This window comes from Mobula birostris, chromosome 16 (assembly GCF_030028105.1).
Source record: "Mobula birostris isolate sMobBir1 chromosome 16, sMobBir1.hap1, whole genome shotgun sequence".
In the NCBI taxonomy this organism is placed as follows: domain Eukaryota; kingdom Metazoa; phylum Chordata; class Chondrichthyes; order Myliobatiformes; family Myliobatidae; genus Mobula; species Mobula birostris.
The window spans coordinates 44,087,409-44,109,570 of NC_092385.1; the positions used below are offsets into that span (position 1 = coordinate 44,087,409).

Below are 22,162 nucleotides of genomic sequence, written 5' to 3' on the forward strand. Positions count from 1 at the left end.
TAGGTAGCATCACCACCTGGCATGGAAACGTCAATGCCCAGAAAATGTCTACAAAATGTGGTGAATACAGCCCAGTCCATCACAGACAAAACCCTTTTTACAATTGAGCACATTTACAAGGAGCAATGCCACAAAAATTAGAAGAACCCCATCTTTCAGGCCATGTTCTCTTCTTGCTATTAACAATTAGTATATAAAGGGTAAAAGAGAGTTGAGGGTAGATAAAGGACAAATACAAAATGTTGCTGGAGATATTGTAATGAGAGATGCAGAGATGGCAGAGGAACTGGATGCATATTTTGCTTCAGTCTTCACAGTGGAAGACATCTGCAGTATACAGGACATTCAAGAGTGTCAGGGAAGTGAAGTTAGTGCAGTGAAAATTATGACTGTGAAGGTGCTCAGGAAGGGTGGATAAGTCTCCTGGACCTGATGGAGTGCACCCTCGGGGTCTGAAGGAAGTAGCTGGAGAGATTGCAGAGGCGTTAACAATGATCTTTCAATAATCGGTAGATTCTACCATTGTACCGGATCACTGGAAAATTGCAAATGTTACTCTGCTACTTAAGAAGGGTGGGAGGCAGCAGAAAAGAAACTATAGACCTGTTAGCCTGACATCAGTGTTTGGGAAGTTGTTGGAATCGATTTTTAGGGATGAGATTACACAGTACCTGGAGGCACCTGACAAGATAGGCCAAAGCCAGCATGGTTTCCTGAAAGGAAAATCCTGCCTGACAAACCTACTGCAATTGTTTGAGGAAATTACAAGCAGAGTAGACAAAAGAGATGCAGTAGACGTGGTGTAATTACCTTAGTCAGAGGGTCGCAAATCCGTGGAATTTGTTGCCACGAGTGTCTGTGGAGGCCAAGTCGTTGGGTGCATTTAAGGCAGGGATAGATAAGTTATTGATTAGCCAGGGCATCAAGGGTATGGGGTGAAAACAGGTGAGTGGGGATGACTGGAAGAACTGGATCAGCCCATGATTGAATGGCAGAGCAGAACTGATGGGCCAAATGGCCTACTTCTGCTCCTATATCTTATGGTCTTATTAACAATAGGCAAGAGGTACAGGAGCCTTCAGTCTCACACCACCAGGTTCACAAACAGTTTTTATCCTACAACCATCAGGTTCCCAAGCCAACATGGATAACTTCTCACCTCAATGCTGAAGTGACTCCACAAACTATAACCTCATTTTCTACAGTGAGGACTCTACAACCAATGTTTTTGTTTTATTCATTTAATTTTTAAATTATTTTTTGCATGATTTGTCTTCTTTTGCATATTGATTGTTTGCCAGTCTTGGTTTAAATAAAGATTTTATTAATTCTATAGTATTTTTCATTTTCCTGTAAATTCCTGCAAGAAAATGAATCTCTGGTTAGTATGTGGTGGCATATATGTACTTTGATAATAAATTTACTTCAACTTTGAAAAAGAAAACAAAACCTCTTGAAAGTGTGCTGGTTAAAACAGAATTGAGTTCCTTTTTCAATCTCATTTATAGTGAACTCCTGTGTTTTTTTGTTCCAGGCAGTGAGTACAATACATGCATGAGTGAGATTGATTGAAAATCTTTTTCAAATCACTTCAATTATAAAAATATAGTAAAACCTGTTCAACCAGGGCTACCAGCATCAATCACCCAGCATTTGAGAAATGTTAATAAAGGAAATAACAATACATGGATTTTATATAAACAGTACTTATCTCCACTTTTGCTTCAAAGAAATTACATAGAATATACGACATAGCCTTTAACTATAACATTAATTACAGTTTTGAGAAAAGCTTTTGTTGGCATGCCATTTTAAATTCTTTTTGCGTAACAGTCTGCACTACCTAAAAAGGTTTCATCTTCTTGGAACTGCTATCACAAAGTTTCCTTGTTCCTGCAGACTTCAGCTACATAAAAGGCATTTGCCATGTCAGCTGAACATGAGACAGAAAAAAAGTTGAATTTAACCTTATTCAGAATAAGCTGTTGTGGAAAAGATTATAACAGTCAAACCCCTGTACTGGAAGCGCACTCGTGGGAATGAAAGAAGACAGATAAAGACAGCCTTAGCACAAGTCGAAGACATAGTATGCAGTTGCTTATGTTGCCAAGTATACTTGCATCCAGCTGTAGAACATCCCAAAGCATTCATTTTCATTACTCAGTTCCAGGGAGATGAAGGTTTTCACAGGAACCACACAATTATTCCGAATATTGGCCTTTTACACAACATGTATCCTGGCATCTGCTTCTCTCATTTGCTAAGTCACGCTTTGACATACTTTATGAAACAATCTTCCCAAAACAAAGTAAAATAGACAGAACCATTTTGCAATATTGAAGAGACAAGTTGTAGGACCTAAATTATTTTTCCCCATTTTAAAAACATTAAAATAGTAGATGTTGCCCATGCAAAGGTTCAACAAATTGCTTTAACAAATCAATATATTTAAGGAAACTGATAAAATATGTATATCCTAAAACAACTAATAAAATGTCGTAGTCATATATTACAGAAATTTTCAAATAATCAACTCTTCAACAGACAAAATATGCAATTTCTTTACGAGAATAAATCTCACTTCCTCTGCTAGTAACAAATGTAAAATACAGGTGATACAGGTGTGATTATATTTTTCTGAATGTCAATTCTCAATCGTAGCATTATGATAGGCTCTGATCAGCTTTCTATCAAAGAAAATAGGTTAGGATGATGAGAGGAATTTTTAGAGGGAGAATTTTAAGATCAACACATATTAATAACATTGTACGCAATAGAGCAGTGAAGGATAGTGATATTGGGGGAGAAAGAAACAGAGCAACATACAGCTGGCCGGCTGAGACTCCACAAGGAGTCTCTAATCACTGCTAAAAACTTCCAAGTAGTAAAAGCTGTCTGTGACAACCTTAAATAATGCACCAGAATCACTGGTCACACCTGGATTCAAGATAGCTGAGACTGCTACTAACATAGTTAAACAGAGTAAAGTATATCAAACAAAAGTTACCGTAGTAGAGCAGTAAAATCAATTTTCTTTTATCCTGATGTACAAGGAAAAAAGACCAGAAGATCGAAAGGCCAAACTGCTTCGCTGCTCACAACTCTGCTCCTCCTGTTACGTTGAATTTTAAACCTCCACAGAAAGAAAATCCATCTGAAGCCTGCAATACACTTTGCAACTGAGATTCATGCCTCTACATTAGAAACCATTTCCGCATGAATGAAGTCATTATGTTAGGAAACGGGTGTTGGCAATACTACGAATCTGCAATTGGGCAGATGTGTAGATGGGTGTAGTGAGGATGATTAACCTTTGAATAACCAGCCAAAGCTTCACTTGAGGTAAGAAAATTGAATGTACTTTTATTTGACAAAGAAATGGGCTGTGCATGTTCAAATGAAAACTGGGAAAAAGACTAATTCTCTGTATCACGGCCAAAAACCTGAAGTAGTCCTGTCAATCAACACCCACTCTAATTGGGACAACTTGGCACTTTCTTTCCAGATCGTATTGATCTCCCTGCAATACCTGACATGGCTCTTGCATGGTTACACTATAATACTGAACTGATTTTACAGCCCATGGATTCTTTTTCACCATGTTTACAACTCATATTCATGGTATCATTTATTTATCTATTTAATATTGGCATTTTTTTTTGTAATTACACAGTTTGTCTTCTTTTGCACATTGATTGTCAGTCTCTATGTGTAATTTTACACTGATTTGGTCGTATTTCTTTGCTGTACAGTGAAGGTCTGCAAGAAAATAAATTTTGAGGCAGTATATGGTGACATATACAAAGTTCAAAGTAAACTTGTTATCAAAGTACATATGTCTCCATATACAACCCTGAGATTCATTTTCTTGCGGGCATACTCATAACCATAATGGAATCAATAAAAGACTGAATCCAACAGGGCTGGCAACCAGTGAAATCCACCCCAGTGTTGATAACCTAACTCGTTGTTCTTCATTACAGCTGCATAACAATTCAGGAGTGGGAAATAAAGGAGTGGTGAGGGGTGTATGAGTCCCTAATAGTTATTGACAGAAGAATTCATCGCTGTTGTGCTCTTTTGATTGACTGTAAATGAACAAAATCCACAAAGACACCTAGTGCAGATAATGGACTACCTTCAGTGCCTTTGTGCATAAACTCAAAACAACAAAAAAAATGATCAAAAATCACTGCTTTTTGTATCCGTGTTTGTCAGCCCAAATAGATAACATAACACAAGCACCTATAACTGACACTATATAAAAAACTGTTCACTCCGTAATGACTAATGGTTGCTTCTGGCACCTCCAAGCCTGAATGCTTGAAACCACAGCGAGCAAACTAGTTCTGAATTATCTTACTGCTCATTTCTCACCAACTATCAGTGACAAAAATCACTGTTCTTTCAACAGAAATGCATGCAACTGACACTATTTAAAAACTGTTTGCCCTAGTTAGAATTTTTTCAGCAACAGTCTTCTGTCCCAATTAAGTGACATAGTATTCAAAATAAATGAAGGGAATTCCGGCTATTTTCTCAATTAGTTTTTGTTCTTTAAGAGTTGTCTCAAATAAGTAGCTGCCTCAATTAACTGATAGCCCAATTAACTGGAATCCACTGTACCTCTTCTGTGCTAATTATTTTTCAAGGTTAAGGTATCTTAAGTTTTAAGTTTGGACAAGCAGTATAGGTTTGTATATATTTGTGGCTTTGTATTGTTAATTGATTTATGAACTAAAATGAAAACAATAAAAGAATTTCAAACATTGACTTTCATTGACAGTTCTTATAAACTATGAGAAATGCTGCTATGCTATTTTAGCATCTGCAATATCTGTGTCTCTGTAAATGCAGTGTGTATTTTTATATATCATCTGCATAAACACCAACCTAGACTATTTCCAAAGAAATCAAACCATCTCCAAAACCAGCAACTAATATCATTAGAGGGCAATAAGTGGAATGAACACCACCATTAACAGATTTGTCTCCATGGTGCAAATGATCATGTGTTAGAAACACATTACCATTCCTTCACTAGTATTGGATCAAAGTACTGAAACTCCCTCACTAGGAAAACAACGGCACTTGAACTGGATCCACACTACCTTCATCCTCAAGGCTAAGGGGTAAACATTATCACTTGAAATGAATTGAAAAGTTATTGATTTTATGATAATACATTTAAATATTTGTGACTGTAATTCACAGCACTTACATTACTTCGTAAATTAATCTTTGACAATTCTCTTAAGCAATTGAAAAATGAAGAATAATAGGATTTTTTGATGTTAATAAAACATGGGGCCTATACACCAGCTACAACCTCACAGTCAGCACAGTAACTACTTCTCTAGCTACTTTGGAGTTTCACGGTCAGTAATCTGATTGTTTATTAGCACAATTGTGTGGTCGGCTACAGAAATGGCAAAAAGTGAAACTAGATGATTTCACGTGCTGGCCAAATAATTTTCAAAGGAATGCATGATATACAAAAGCCTTCCAAACACTGCCCTTATTCAAAGAAACTTCAGTAACTTTGACTTCGACTAGAGCCCTTTTGAAAATGCAGATGAAAGTTAACATCAGAAAGCTCTGACTATGTAGTACTGTATGTGCATTGGCATTCTTCAGAGTAAAATTGTGAACATGATCATTGGATTATGTGAGCACTTGTGCACTGATCTGACTTTACACATACTGACGAGGCATTTTAAAATTTCAGATAGTGTTGGAATGTCATAGGATCAGGGAAAGTGCGATATCCTCTAATACATCTAACACAGTCAGATAAATGGCGGCTGTTTGAAAGCACAGAGTATTTTAAAGTCAGAAAGGTTTTCAAAAACTACTGCAGAGCAATTGATTAGATAGTTAAAGTACAACACAATACAGTACCAGTATATTGAACAAAAGAATTTGGGGACCACATGAGTGATGTTCAGAATAAGAAGACAGAACATGAGCAGTTCTCTGGAGGATAAGACAATAAATCAAGATAGTTATGAAGCAACTGTATTCATATTGCTTTCCATGAATGCTTGGCCAGACTCCTGGCTTCCCCCATAACCATCAACATGTTTAAAGCTGCAAATGTTTTTTTTCCCCATCAGAAGGAAAAAAAATGCCAAAACTGAATAGGATCAAACAACATTGCAATCTGTGGACTAGAGTAGACCAAGAAGAAATGCAGAGAGGCAAAGAAAATAGAAACAATTGGAAAGAAAAGAGAGGGATAACCACAATTAAACAACTATACATGCAGCAGAGTCTTCCTAACTAAGATTATTGGTTGAATGGAATGCATTGTTCATTGAGCAGGCCTAGAGATTCATCCTCAGGTGATTGTGCTAAATGCACGATGAATTAGTGTCAGTACATTGTGCGTTGTTCTGAAATTCAGCTGCACGGTTCTCCAAGGCAAAGCATCTTCATTTCCTCTATATTATTTAAAGCCTATTAAGTCTTCTCTTCCATACTTATGATTATTGCCCAACCTTTCCAAGTATGACAAGTCCTTTAACATACTATCACAGTCTTATAGCACTCAGCAGGATCTATAATGCAAGTTGCTTTTCTTACACAAATGGCCAAATGAGAAAGCTTTTCAAAAGTTTTAAAGCAATAGTCTTGATTTATTTTTCATTGAAACTTTACTAAATATATAAGGCAATTTTAATATACATCTTTCACTAATGTTTTTTCTTCCAAATTCTCAGATTGTTTTGAAAAAACATGTTAAATCTCATGTTTCAAAGTCCATTCCTTCACGACAAAGATTATAAGATGAGACAGTCTTGCAGAATTGGCATACTGAACATTTTAGTATGCAAGTCCATTTGTAAGACTATTGAGAATATTTTTATCAAAATATATCCCAGATATTAATTTTTTGCCCTATTATATCAATAAGTTGAAGGCATTATTTCTCATGTAATTTTACATAAATTATTTCATTTATCTACAAACACAATAAGTATTTGCACAAAAAAAATAGAAATTGCTGGAGACACTCAGCAAGTCAGATAATATCTGTGATTGGAGATATGGAATTAATATTTCAGGTTGATGGTCTCTCATCATTGGTATATTTGTACAGCAGCTTTAACGCAACAAGATGTCCCAATACTCTTCACAGAAATATTATAATCAGACAATACATTAATAAAACCCACATGGAGATATTGAGGCAGACAATTAAAAACTTGGCTTAAGAGATAGCTCTTAGGGAACATCTTAAAAACTGAAAAAAAGAATTAAGTGAAATGGAGTAGTTTAGGGAAGGAAGTCCAGAGTTTCGAGCCTGGTAGTCATAGGCAAGGTTACCATTACCGTATATATTATTGATCAAAGGACAAGTAATAGAGGAATACAGAAATCTCAGGGAGTTACATGGATGAGAAGATTCAGAGAAAGTGACAGACCAGGCCATGGAGGAATTTCAATAATTTTCAAAATATTAAAATTATGACTTTACTTATTGCAGCAAAGTAAATGAGCACAAAAAGGGAATGGGTTATGTGGAACATTTAATGAAACAGACTAACCAAGGGAACATTGGTGAAGTCTTAAGGGAACAAAAGTATTGAAGGGGACTTTTGAAACAGTTACTCTGAGTTGAGGAGTTTCAGCAATATTACAGAACATTAGGTTATTCTAGTGATGGCACAGGTTTGAAATCTGAATTACATCTCAGGGTCATATATGACGCCAGGTTTATTTTGTAATCACGCCACCACTGTTGATGATATTTTGTGCTATGTGAGCCTAAAGCTAGTCTCCCTAAATGTCCCCCTGCATGGCTTGATGTAAATTTTTTGTTTTACAATGGCCTACAAAGAACAGAAGACATTTTATTATGTCAAACACACAAAATAAATCTAAATTGTTATTCCAGCCTGTAAAATTTTAAGAGCTATATAAAACGGTGGACAAAAGGGAATAGTATAAATAGTGAATACAAAGACTAAATATGACTGGAAAGCAGAAGAACTGCATTGTCTTATACATAATTTTAGTGAAGAAGTCATAGTATGGATGCTTCAACTTTCTTGTTTTCTTCATCAACGGACTGTATTTTCAATTGGAAAGACTGCTTTGTCTGATCTTGTTCTGAATAATGAAGCAGCACATGTAAATTATTGGAAGCAAGATCTGCTCTGTAATAATGGCCATAAGCTAATTAGGTCTGCATTGAAAATAAATGAAGTTAACTGTCTTTGGACTACCAATTAGCTAATTTAAGTGACATGGTCATGGACAGAATCCAGATTAATTAGTCAAGAAAATGGCATATCATTCAGCATTCTAGTGGTGACAGATGCATAAATATAAGTTTGATCAACTATAGATAGAATGAAAAGTAGAACCAAAACAAAGAAAATGATAAGCACAAGTAAAAACTATGCATATTGTAGCAGGTTCAAAAGAAGGCAAAGAGAGAACGTAAAATAAGATTGGTTATCAAAATAAGGAGTGATCAAATGGTCTTTGGTGTAGGCCCACCCAGAAAAGGAGGGGGTCTAACTTCATTCACAACAGAGGTACATAAGATGTAGTTTAATCAGTTTATGTAGCAGATAAAATTGAAGTAGGATTTTTGTATCACTCTGAAACAAAAACAGTAAATGCTACAAGCAATGAGCTGGTCAGGCAGCATCGGTGGAAATAGGAATAGAGCTATCATTTCAAGTCAAAGACCCTTCCTTGGAACTGGGAAAGAGAAAAAATAAATCGATTTGAAGTTGAAAATAAGGCAGAGGATGTATTGCCTGAATTTTCTGTTTGTAATTTCACAGATATAGCATTAGCAGGTTTCTGTTTTTTTTTTATTTTAGGGTCACAGAACCAACTTTCAAGTGCTCATCGATTCAGCCTTCTACGACTTGGCGATCAAATTGCTCGTCCACATACTGACTAACTTTTGTAAGAGTATCTGCCTCTACCACCAGCTTCAACTGTATCTCACAATGCAACCACACTCTGGGTAAAAAGAGTTCCTTTCAGATCTTCTATAAATTTTTTATAACTATGGATGCTACATAACCTCCACCCTGAAAAGAGTGAGACAAACAGTCCATGAGCAGGGTGTGTGGGATACTTCATGAAGTTACTGGCCCTTTTCCAGCACGTTTCTGTATATGTGTCCTTGATGGTGGGTAGGCTGATGCTGCTGATGTTGATGTATTGGGTAGTTTTAAGTACCCATTGTAGAGCTTCTTGTCTGCCAGAGTGCAGTTTCCATACCAAGCAGTGATGTAGTTTATCAGGGTGCTCTCCACTGTTGTAGAATGATGTGAGTATGGATGTACAAAGTCCAGTTCTCTTCAGCCTTCTCAGGAAGCAGAAGCATTGGTGAGCTTTCCTGATCAAGTAGAATGAGTTCTGGGACCAGGAGAGATTGTGCATGATATGCACTCCGAGAAGTTTGAAACTTCTTGCAGTTTCCACTGCTGTGCCACTGATATAAAGGGAGATATGAGTGGTTCAAGTTCTTTGGAAATCAATAACCATCTCCTTTGACTTGTTGACATTAAGGATTCTTCAATACTCTACTAGCTCTATTAGATGAACCACTATTCCACGTTTATTTTATGAAATACTCTTATAGCCAGGCACAACAGTAACTATGGGCAAATGCCAAACAATTAATTCAACACTAAGATTTCCTTAAAAAATATGTGTCAGTGTGAGAGCCTTGGCCTGCATGATGTGGGGTGCCTGGACCTGATTCTTAGATTTTAAAATTAAATATTGTTTTCTTCAGATGTAGGAAGAGTTCTTTCAATTTATCTACAAACATAAATGGAACAGAATTGTTGATGCAAGTTAAAAAAAAAAACTACTTTAGATGAACATAAATAAAATATATTACTTATAATTACACTGCTTGACTCTTTCTAATAAAATGCTGCTAACTTAAGAAGTTGCATAAAAGGAATCTGGGGCAGACAAGTTGGATCTTGCATCAGTTACAAACACAAAACAGAAAATAATTGATCGCATAAGTATTCACTCCTTCAGGTCAGTATTTAATAGATGCACCTTTGGCAGCAATTACAGCCTTGAGTCTGTGTGGATAGGTCTCTATCAGCTTTACACATCTGGACACTGTAATGTTTCCCCATTTTTCTATACAAAACTGCTCAAGCTCTACAGATTGCATGGGGATCATAAGTGAACTGCTCTTTTCAAGTCCAGCCATAAATTCTCTCTGGACTCTTGACTTGGCCACTCCAGGACATTAACTTTGTGCTTTTTAAGCCATTCCTATAGCTTCAACCTTATGGTCATTGTCTTGCTAGAAAACAAAATCTTCTCCCAAGTAAACAACAGGAATTCTGCAGATGCTGGAAATTCAAGCAACACACATCAAAGTTGCTGGTGAACGCAGCAGGCCAGGCAGCATCTGTAGGAAGAGGTGCAGTCGACATTTCAGGCCGAGACCCTTCGTCAGGACTAACTGAAGGAAGAGTGAGTAAGGGATTTGAAAGTTGGAGGGGGAGGGGGAGATCCAAAATGATAGGAGAAGACAGGAGGGGGAGGGATGGAGCCAAGAGCTGGACAGGTGATAGGCAAAACGGGATACGAGAGGATCATGGGACAGGAGGTCCGGGAAGAAAGACAGGGGGGAGGGGACACAGAGGATGGGCAAGAGGTATATTCAGAGGGACAGAGGGAGAAAAAGGAGAGTGAGGGAAAGAATGTGTGCATAAAAATGAGTAACAGATGGGGTACGAGGGGGAGGTGGGGCCTTAACGGAAGTTAGAGAAGTCGATGTTCATGCCATCAGGTTGGAGGCTACCCAGACGGAATATAAGGTGTTGTTCCTCCAACCTGAGTGTGGCTTCATCTTTACAGTAGAGGAGGCCGTGGATGGACATGTCAGAATGGGAATGGGATGTGGAATTAAAATGTGTGGCCACTGGGAGATCCTGCTTTCTCTGGCGGACAGAGCGTAGATGTTCAGCAAAGCGGTCTCCCAGTCTGCGTCGGGTCTCGCCAATATATAAAAGGCCACATCGGGAGCACCGGACGCAGTACATCACCCCAGTCGACTCACAGGTGAAGTGTTGCCTCACCTGGAAGGACTGTTTGGGGCCCTGAATGGTGGTAAGGGAGGAAGTGTAAGAGCATGTATAGCACTTGTTCTGCTTACACGGATAAGTGCCAGGAGGGAGATCAGTGGGGAGGGATGGGGGGGACGAATGGACAAGGGAGTTGTGTAGGGAGCGATCCCTGCGGAATGCAGAGAGAGGGGGGGAGGGAAAGATGTGCTTAGTGGTGGGATCCCGTTGGAGGTGGTGGAAGTTACGGAGAATAATATGTTGGACCCGGAGGCTGGTGGGGTGGTAGGTGAGGACCAGGGGAACCCTATTCCTAGTGGGGTGGCGAGAGGATGGAGTGAGAGCAGATGTACGTGAAATGGGGGAGATGCGTTTAAGAGCAGAGTTGATAGTGGAGGAAGGGAAGCCCCTTTCTTTAAAAAAGGAAGACATCTCCCTCGTCCTAGAATAAAAAGCCTCATCCTGAGAGCAGATGCGGCGGAGACGGAGGAATTGCGAGAAGGGGATGGCGTTTTTGCAAGAGACAGGGTGAGAAGAGGAATAGTCCAGATAGCTGTGAGAGTCAGTAGGCTTATAGTAGACATCAGTGGATAAGCTGTCTCCAGAGACAGAGACAGAAAGATCTAGAAAGGGGAGGGAGGTGTCGGAAATGGACCAGGTAAACTTGAGGGCAGGGTGAAAGTTGGAGGCAAAGTTAATAAAGTCAACGACTTCTGCATGCGTGCAGGAAGCAGCACCAATGCAGTCATCGATGTAGCGAAGGAAAAGTGGGGGACAGATATCAGAATAGGCACGGAACATAGATTGTTCCACAAACCCAACAAAAAGGCAGGCATAGCTAGGACCCATATGGGTGCCCATAGCTACACCTTTAGTTTGGAGGAAATGTGAGGAGCCAAAGGAGAAATTATTAAGAGTAAGGACTAATTCCGCTAGACGGAGCAGAGTGGTGGTAGAGGGGAACTGATTAGGTCTGGAATCCAAAAAGAAGTGTAGAGCTTTAAGACCTTCCCGATGGGGGATGGAAGTATATAAGGACTGGACATCCATGCTGAAAATAAAGCGGTGGGGGCCAGGGAACTTAAAATCATCAAAAAGTTTAAGAGCGTGAGAAGTGTCACGAACATAGGTCGGAAGGGATTGAACAAGGGGTGATAAAACAGTGTCGAGGTATGCAGAAATGAGTTCCGTGGGGCAGGAGCAAGCTGAGACAATAGGTCGGCCAGGACAGGCAGGTTTGTGGATCTTGGGTAGGAGGTAGAAACGGGAAGTGTGGGGTGTGAGAACTATAAGGTTGGTAGCAGTGGATGGGAGATCCCCTGAGCGGATAAAGTTGGTGATGGTGTGCGAGACAATGGCCTGGTGCTCCTTAGTGGGGTCACGATCGAGGAGTAAATAAGAAGAGGTATCTGCGAGTTGTCGCTGTGCCTCGGCAAGGTAGAGGTCAGTACGCCAGACTACAACAGCACCCCCCTTATCGGCGGGTTTAATAATAAGGTTAGGATTAGTGCGGAGGGAGTGGAAAGCAGAGCGTTCGGAAGGAGTGAGGTTGGAATGGGGACAAAGTGCGGTGAAGTCGAGATGGTTGATGTCCCGTCGGCAATTAGCGATAAAGAGATCCAGAGCAGGCAGAAGACCAGAGCGGGGTGTCCATGAAGAAGAGGAGGGTTGAAGACGGGAGAAGGGGTCATCGGTGGGGGTGGAAGAGTCCTTGCCGAAGAAGTAGGCTCGGAGACAGAGACGGCGGAAGAAAAGTTCCGCATCGTGGCGAACACGGAACTCGCTGAGGTGTGGGCGAAGGGGGACAAATGTGAGGCCCTTACTGAGAACAGAGCGTTCTGCCTCCGACAGTTGAAGGTCGGAGGGGATGGTAAAGACCCGGCACGGATGAGAGCTGGGATCAGAGGGGGGAGGGGGCAGGCTGGGGGTGTCAGTGGAGAGGGGAGGGTTGGGGTGAGAGGAAGATGGAGCCTCCGAGGGCCCAGGAGCTGACAGTGGGATCTGAGGGAGACGGGGCTGCGGAGTGGTGGTGGGGGAAGGGGAGACAGGAGTCACAACAGCAGCACATAAAGACCCTGCCTGGAGCTCAAGGCTGGAATCTTGAGAGCTGGGATCAGAGGGGGGAGGGGGGAGGCTGGGGGTGTCAATGGAGAGGGGAGGGTTGGGGTGAGAGGAAGATGGAGCCTCTGAGGACCCAGGAGCTGACGATGGGATCTGAAGGAGACGGGGTTGCAGAGTATTGGTGGGGGAAGGGGAGACGGGAGTCACAACAGCAGCACATAAAGACCCGGCCTGGAGTTCAAGGCTGGCGTCGCAGTTGGTGGTTGCGCAATCGCTGTGAAGGTGTCCATGGTCGTTGCTGGAGTCCGGGTTTTGAATATGCCCTGAGGTGTTGGAGCCGGCGAGATCAGTGGCAGGGGCCGCAATCTGAAGTTCATGCCTGCTAGCGTCGGGGCCAGCAGGCTCTGGAGTCCGTAGATGTAGGATCTTGCGATCTTTGCCTAATATGACAAAGTCAAAAAAACGGCGATTGCAGGCGTGAATCCGACGGAGGATGAAATAACGGGTAGGACCATTACAGACGGCGAAGAAAGTGTCCCGAAGGTGTGGAAGGGTCTGGGATAGGGACACCAAGTACCTCCTCATGGCGGAGAGAGTCGCCTTCAGAGCTTGACGGAAGAAGCGGTGAGAGGCAGAGTCAATAAAATGTGAGTACCTAGGATCCTCAGAAGGTCCAAACTGAGAGGCCTGGAAATGAATCCTAAAGCCAACTGGAGTAAGTTGGCGACGGAGGCACATTCCAAGAAAGGATATATGGCTGTGATAGCGAGTCTGAGTCAAAGTGTGGTCGAAAAGTTGAAGAGCCGAAGAAATTGCAGATGGGGAGCAGTGAGAGATGGTTTCACTGAACTCCCGTCGAAGAGAGGATCTAAACTTCTTCGGTGTAGGCATCACCGGAAGAGGCTTCGCAGTAGTGAATTTAAATGCAAACAACAGGAATTCTGCAGATGCTGGAAATTCAAGCAACACACATCAAAGTTGCTGGTGAACGCAGCAGGCCAGGCAGCATCTGTAGGAAGAGGTGCAGTCGATGTTTCAGGCCGAGACCCTTCGTCAGGACTAACTGAAGGAAGAGTGAGTAAGGGATTTGAAAGTTGGAGGGGGAGGGGGAGATCCAAAATGATCGGAGAAGACAGGAAGGGGAGGGATAGAGCCAAGAGCTGGACAGGTGATAGGCAAAACGGGATACGAGAGGATCATGGGACAGGAGGTCCGGGAAGAAAGACAAAGCGGGGGGGGGACCCAGAGGATGGGCAAGAGGTATATTCAGAGGGACAGAGAGAGAAAAAGGAGAGTGAGGGAAAGAATGTGTGCATAAAAATGAGTAACAGATGGGGTACAAGGGGGAGGTGGGCCTTAGTGGAAGTTAGAGAAGTTGATGTTCATGCCATCAGGTTGGAGGCTACCCAGACAGAATATAAGGTGTTGTTCCTCCAACCTGAGTGTGGCTTCATCTTTACAGTAGAGGAGGCCGTGGATGGACATGTCAGAATGGGAATGGGATGTGGAATTAAAATGTGTGGCCACTGGGAGATCCTGCTTTCTCTGGCGGACAGAGCGTAGATGTTCAGCAAAGCGGTCTCCCAGTCTGCGTCGGGTCTCGCCAATATATAAAAGGCCACATCGGGAGTACCGGACGCAGTATATCACGCCAGTCGACTCACAGGTGAAGTGTTGCCTCACCTGGAAGGACTGTTTGGGGCCCTGAATGGTGGTAAGGGAGGAAGTGTAAGGGCATGTGTAGCACTTGTTCTGCTTACACGGATAAGTGCCAGGAGGGAGATCAGTGGGGAGGGATGGGGGGGACGAATGGACAAGGGAATTGTGTAGGGAGCGATCCCTGCGGAATGCAGAGAGAGGGGGGGAGGGAAAGATGTGCTTAGTGGTGGGATCCCGTTGGAGGTGGCGGAAGTTACGGAGAATAATATGTTGGACCCGGAGGCTGGTGGGGTGGTAGGTGAGGACCAGGGGAACCCTATTCCTAGTGGGGTGGTGAGAGGATGGAGTGAGAGCAGATGTACGTGAAATGGGGGAGATGCTTCTCCCAAGTCGCAGTTCTCCTGCAGAATACACCAGGTTTTCCTCCAGGATTTTCCTGTATTTGGCTGCATTAATTTTACCTTCACAAGCCTTCCAGGGCCAGCTGCAGTGAAACATCCCTACAGCATGATGCAGCCACCACCATGCTTCACGGTAAGAATGGTATATTTTTGATAGTGTGCAGTGTTCGGCTTATGCTAAACATAGGATTTAATCTGATGGTCAAAAGGCTCAATTTTGGTTTCATCAAACCATAGAACTTTTTTCCAACTGACTTCAGAGTCTCCCACATGCCCATGGCAAACTCTAGCTGAGATTTCATGTAGGTTTTTTTCAACACTGGATTTTTTCATTGCCACTCTTCCATAAAGCTGCAGCTGATGAAGCACCTGGGCAACAGTTGTTGTCCTGTGCAGTCTCTCCCATCTCAGCCACTGAAGCTTATAGGTCCTCTAGAGTTGTCATAGGTCTCTAGGTGGCCTCCCTCACTAGCCATCTTCTTGCATGTTCACTGAGTTTTTGAGGATTGCCTGTTCTAGACAGTTCTACAGTTGTGCCATGTTCATTCCATTTCTTTACTACAATCAATTGAAACACCTTGACTGCACACAGTACTCCAAAACCAGATCTCCATTTAACTAATTACATGACTTCTAAAACCAATTGGCTGCAGCAGTGATGACTTGGTGTGTCATACTATAAGAGGGTCAATACTTATGAAATGAATTGTTTTGTGCTTTATCTTTGTAATTAATTTAGATCATTTTGTAGATAACTTTTCTCACTTTGAGACAAAAGACTCTTTTTCTGTTGATCAGTGCCAAAAAGGCCAAATTAAATGCATTGTGATTCAATTTTGTAAAACAATAAAACATGAAAACTTCCAAGGAAAAAACTTCCAAAAGAATACTTTTTATAGGCACTGTATTTTCAGAAAATAGAATGTTAACTACATGTTTAATCATCTGGAACAAGCAAACAAGTAGAATGTAAATTAGCATGTCCTTCAATTATTTGAGGTTTCTAAAGTTAGGCTTACTGTGACCACATACTCAAAAAATAAACTAGAAATAGCATTAAAAGATCATCGTGTGGTTATTATACAAAATATTGAATGAGTGAAGTGCTCAAAGCCTCCGAGACAAAAAGACATCTCCACTGGAAAGTTAGTTTCTTTGTTTATTCATTTGTTTCTTCATTCTTTGTTTCAAATTGGAAATCCTTGGATAATTACAGATGAATACCATCACTTCAATGGAATGCAAGGTAATTTATCATGACCACAATATTCAGCAGCTATTTACATTAAGTGGATGCAAAATTAGTTGCACAGTACAACTAATACATGAAAGTATGCACACTTGCAGTGTACACCAGGATGGCTACCCACATTTGGTACCATAATGGTGCTGCAACGTATGAAGAACCAACTGAAGTGTGTAGAGGTAGCACAAACAGCTTCATAAGACAACATTACAAATTTGACAATGATAAGATCACTTATCAATAGTCCCTTATCACAAGTCTTGGGTTTGAGAACAATCAATCATATTACCACTGTGTTCCTTGAGAAAGAATTATGTTGACATCTATGGAATGTCATCAACATTGTTCTTTGTACACAGTGTTACTCCAGATAAACCAATGGAGAAGAAAGAGATTGCACAGGACATAGTTGTCCAAATGAAACAAGAATCCGTGGGCATGAGCATGGATTCTGCACAACATTGCACAATACATAGATTCCCCCTTTGGTATGCCCTTAGCAAACTACTCATCTCAGATATGCTACTTATAAGAAGGAATACAAAAAAAAAAGGATTGTTCACTGATTTATTTATGTGCTATTCCAGAGGACACTAAATGGAAACTGGAGAGCAGTTCACCAAATATTCAATTACTACAATGTGCTGACACCCTCAAGGAAGGAATTGAGAGAGCAGAAACTAGACATTAACTTGCTTTCAGCCAGTTAGCTAAAGATTTAAGATGGCGCTGACAAGTGGTGACTCTTAAGTAATTGGAAGTGGAGAAGACATGCTGGACTACAGGTTCGATTGAAATGCAGATACCTTAGATCCTCCCTTCCAAATTTCCTGATGTCAAATGTGCAGTCCCTGGAAAATAAAATTGAAGACCTCAAAGCAACCAGAATGACATCAGAGTTTGCTGTGTTCTTTGCTTCAAGGCATTTCAAATGCAGCACTGGTATCTGATGGCTTCACCATTCACCATAAAGACAGGTCAGTAGAGTCTTTCAATGACAGCATACGTGGAGTATGCTTCGTGATTAACTCATCATGGTGTGCAGTTCTCAGTCGTGCTCACCTGACCTGGGACATCAAACAGTCAAGTGTCGTCCATTTTAACTGTCGAAGGAGTTCTTCAACATCATCATGGTAGTGGTGTACGTTCCACCTCAAGCCAACATCAGGCACTGGAGGAGCTGAGCATTGTGATCAGTGATCACAAAATAATGCACCCTGATGCCTTCCCTACCATTGTGCGGGATTTTAACCAGGCCAACTTGAAGAAGTCTTTGAACAACTACCACCAACTTATTACCTGTGAAACCAAAGGAGCCAACACACTTGAACACTGTTATACTACCATCAAGAGTGCTTACCATGACATCCCACACCCTCACTTTGAAAATTCTGATCACTTGGTTGTTCTTCTATTCCCAAAATATAGGCAGTGACTGAAGACTGCAGCACCAGAATAATGACCACATACCAAGAAGGTATGGTCCAGGGAGGCGGAGGAACACTTACAGGACTGCTTTGAGTCGGTGGACTGGACAATATTCAGTGATTCATCTTGGAATCTGAAAGAATATGCCACAATTGTCAGCAACTTCATCAAGATCTGTGTGATGAGTGTTAGCCTTTGTGAACATACTGGCCATAGTGAAAACAAACACCACGGATGAACCAGGAGATTCGTAGTCTGCTGCGGGCTAGACCTGTGACATTCAAAACCAGTGATCCAGAACTCTACAAATGATCCAGGTATGACCTAAAGAAGGTATCTTAAGAGTGAAAAAAGTAATTCTGATTGAAGTTAGAGACAGATTCAGATGCACGTCAGTTCTGGAAGAGTTTGAAATTCCTACAAAGTGAAACCTAACATCATGAATAGTTGTGATTGTATACTCCCATATTAACTAAATATCTTCTATGCATGCTTTGAAAGGGAGAATTAAACTACACCTGTGTGAAACATGGCAGCATCTGGTGACCCTGTGATCCAGGATTCTCAACCTTTTCTGTCATGGACCCTTACCATTAACTGAGGGGTCTGTGGACCCCAGGTTGGGAACCCCTGGTGTAATCTCTGCCTTGGTGGCTGATGTCAGAATATCTTCCATGAGGATGCACCCTAGTAATGCATCATGCCCTGACAGTGTATCTGGTACAGCACTAAAAAACTGTGCCAGAAGAAATGTCCAAGGACATCTTCAATCTTTCACTGCTAAAGTCAGAGGTTCCAACCTGCTTCAAAAGGCCGACAATAAATACCAGTGACTAAGAAAAGGCAAGGTGAGCAGCCTCAATGACTATTGCCCGTCACTCAAACTCACTGTCATGATGTGCTTCGAGAGGTTGGTCATAGCAAGAATCAACTGCTGCCTAAGCAAAGACCACATTAGGTCTGCAGCGAATGCAACCTCACTGGCTCTTCACTTGGCCTTGGATCACCTGGACAACGGCAACACCTACTTCAGCCCACTGCTTATTATTTACAGCTCAGTATTCAACAACATAACACCCTCAGTACTAATTAACAAGTTCCAAAACCTGGTCCTCTGACCTCCCTCTGCAACTGGATCCTTTACTTCCTCATCAGGAGACCACAGTTAGCACTGATCGAAAATAACATTTCCTACTCACTGACAAGCAACACTGGTGAATCTCAAGGATACACGCTTAGCCCACTGATCTACTCTAAATGGCCATGACTGTGTGGAGAGGCATAGCTCAAACAGCGTCTGTAAATTTGCCGAAGACATAGCTATTGTTGGCAGAAATTTGGATGGTGACGAGGAGGCGTATAGAAATGAGATAGATCTATTGGTTGAGTGCTGTCACAACAACAACAACATCAGTAAGACCAAGGAACTGATAGTGAGCTTCTGGAAGAGGAAGTCAATGGAACACATGCCAGTCCTCATCGAGGGATCAGCAATGGAAAGGGTGAGCAGTTTCAAGATTCTGGATGTCAGCATCTTTGAGGATCTATCCAGAGCCCAACATATTGATGGAACTACAAAGGAGGAAAGGCAGTGGCTGTATTTCATTAGTAGTCTGAGGACATTTAGTATGCCTCCAATTCTCTCTCATTTCGATAAATGTATTGTGAAGAACATTCTCATTGGTTATATCGCCATTTGGTGAGGAGGGGGCACTGCAGAGCATTGGAAGAAGCTGCAGAAACTCAGCCAGCTCCATCATTGTCGCTAGCCTCCCCAGTATTGAGGATATCTTTATAAGGTGAAGCCTCAAAAAGGCAGCATTCATTATTAAGGACTCCCTTCACTCAGTGCATGCTCTCTTCTCATTGCTACCATCAAGGAGGAAATACAGAGGTCAGAAGACACATACTCAACATTTTAGGAACCCTTTCTTCTGCACCACCACCAGATTTCTGAATTGACAATGTACCTATGAACAGTGCCTCACCACCATTGCCGTTCTTGATGAAGGGTCTTGGTCCAAAATGTTGACTGTTTATTCTTTTCCATAGATGCTGCCTGGCCTGCTAGTTCCTCCAGCATTTGATGACTCTGGGCCTGTATTTATCAGAGTTCAGAAGAATGGTGAAAGGCATTGATAAAGTGAATGAGGAGAGGTTGTTTCCTATGGTGGTAGAGTCTAAGACCAGATAACACAACCTCGGAATAGAGGGGGGTCCTTTTAGAATGAAGAAGAGGAGGCATTACTTTAGCCAGAGAGTGGTGAGTCAACCTGTGGAATTCTTTGCCACAGGCAGCTGAGGACACCAAGTCTTTATATATATTTAAGGCAGAGGTTGATAGATTCTTGATTGTTCAGGGCATAAAGGGATATGGACAGAAGGCAGGAGATTGGGGCTGAGAGGAAAATTGGATTAGCCATGATGAAATGGCAGAGCAGACTAGATGAGCCAAATGGCCTAATTCTGCTCCTATATCTTATGGTCTTATTATCACAAGCACCACCTTAAGCAGCAACAAGGACTTGGAAAGCTCAGGATTTTTTTGTTAGCAGAAAATAGTAGAGAGAACAGGTCTTTAATACTCAATCAGCTACCCATATAAGCCAGATGCTTTCTGTAGATTTACCCTCCTGAAAGGATGCTCTTACATCAGCCTCAGAAATTACAGAGTTATCAGTTACTGTGGGAGTTGTGAAAGTTCCTCCATGTTTTGATGGACAATGTGTGCGTAAAAGGCACTGAGCTTATCTGGCAGTGAAGCCTGATGTCACCTATATTGCTTGGATCCACTTTTTAGGAGGCATTCAAGCCCTGCCAGAGCCTTCATCCATCCTTCAGTGATTCAAGTTTGGTCTGGAATTACTATAATCAGTTTATCACAGAGGAGAACTCTCTTGGTAAGTAGAATGGTTGGCACTTAATCATGACATGTTTCAGGTCGCAGGAACAAGAGTGCAACAAGATTGCCATATCTGACCACCACAAACAGCTTATCATAACAACGTAAAAACATAAGAAATAGGAGCACGAGTAGGCCGTCTGGCCCGTCAAGCCTGCTCCGCCATTCAATAAGATCATGGCTGATCTGGACATGATCTCATCTCCACTTACTTGCCTTTTTTTCCCATAACCCTTAATTCCCTTGCTATGCAAAAATCTATCCAACCATGTTTTAAATATACTTACTGAGGTAATGTCCACTGCTTCATTGGGCAGAGAATTCCACAGATGCACCTCCCTCTGGAAAAAATAGTTCTTCCTTACCTCCATCCTAAATCAACTTCCCCAAATCTTGAGCCCATGTCCCCTAGTTCTAGTGAATCATGAAACACAAACCCACATCTTTTGCCTTCTCTAAATCAGCAGTCTGATCCATCCTGTGTAATCAGAAACCCTCAACTCTTACCAATATACCTGGCACGTCCATAGTGAGCCATGTCTCCATGAAACAGATAATGCAGAGTATTCTCATTTCCCTCCAATACAGCAAACTTGCCCTTTGGTCCTCAGTCTTGTTTTCAGATGACTGTACACTTCGTAACAAGTTGCTGGATAGAGAAATTTCATAGCCCAGCATTTCAGTCTCGCTTGGAATCCTCCCTTCCTCCCTTTCCTTCTACGATGGCAATGTACCTTTGTCAGCTTATAGGTGTCATATCTGAAATGGACAGGTCATTAAGATGGTTCAAAAGTTTGTTACTTAAAGGGAGATTACAGATTGCAGATTGCGGTGACAACAGTTCAGAAGAAATATACTTAAAACTTTTGTAAACTGCGGTTTACAAGTGCCATCTTGACCATGTCTGCCTTTCAAGCTGAGTGGTAGTTTAAAATTTACACTTCAGAAATTCTTTTTGACTAGCTACCACAATTATAGTTTGAGGCAGGAAATACATTCACTGTCAAGATTAGCCTGGATTTGGATACATAAAAGAAAGTGGTTGAGGAGATATGGAAACAGGATGGGTAAATAAATTAGAACTATTTGCTTTCCCTTAATAAATACTGACAGGAACTAGTTGGCCCAGAAACCTCATTCAGTGCTGTGAATTTGTTGCAGTTAAATTGACTTCAAGGAAGATCGCTGAAATCTACTTAGCCAGAAGAAAGAAAACTTCAATCAGTCTGACATATCATTCACTATATTGAAAATCATAAGTTTACAAGTATGGGTGGGGTGGGCTTCACAATATTGCATCTATAATAGACACACTACAGAGAGGAGGAAAATCTGCATTTTTAGCCCTTTTTTTGCCACCAGAAACAATCACACAGACAGCCAGGTTTAAAATTGA

At 41.5% G+C, this 22,162-nt stretch overlaps 1 protein-coding gene across 7 annotated transcripts in view; it reads right to left on the reverse strand.

Moving 5' to 3' along the window:
• The window catches only part of chl1b (cell adhesion molecule L1-like b), a 986,835-nt gene that overhangs the window by 706,705 nt on the left and 257,968 nt on the right, over window positions 1-22,162 (reverse strand). Inside the window, exon 1 of one of the 7 annotated variants that reach the window (XM_072280604.1) lies at window positions 3,008-3,102. The exons of the other annotated variants lie outside the window; for them this stretch is intronic. The gene's annotated coding sequence lies outside the window, so the exon portion shown is untranslated. Of the gene's footprint in view, window positions 1-3,007; window positions 3,103-22,162 lie in introns of those variants that run through there. 7 annotated transcript variants of the gene reach the window in all.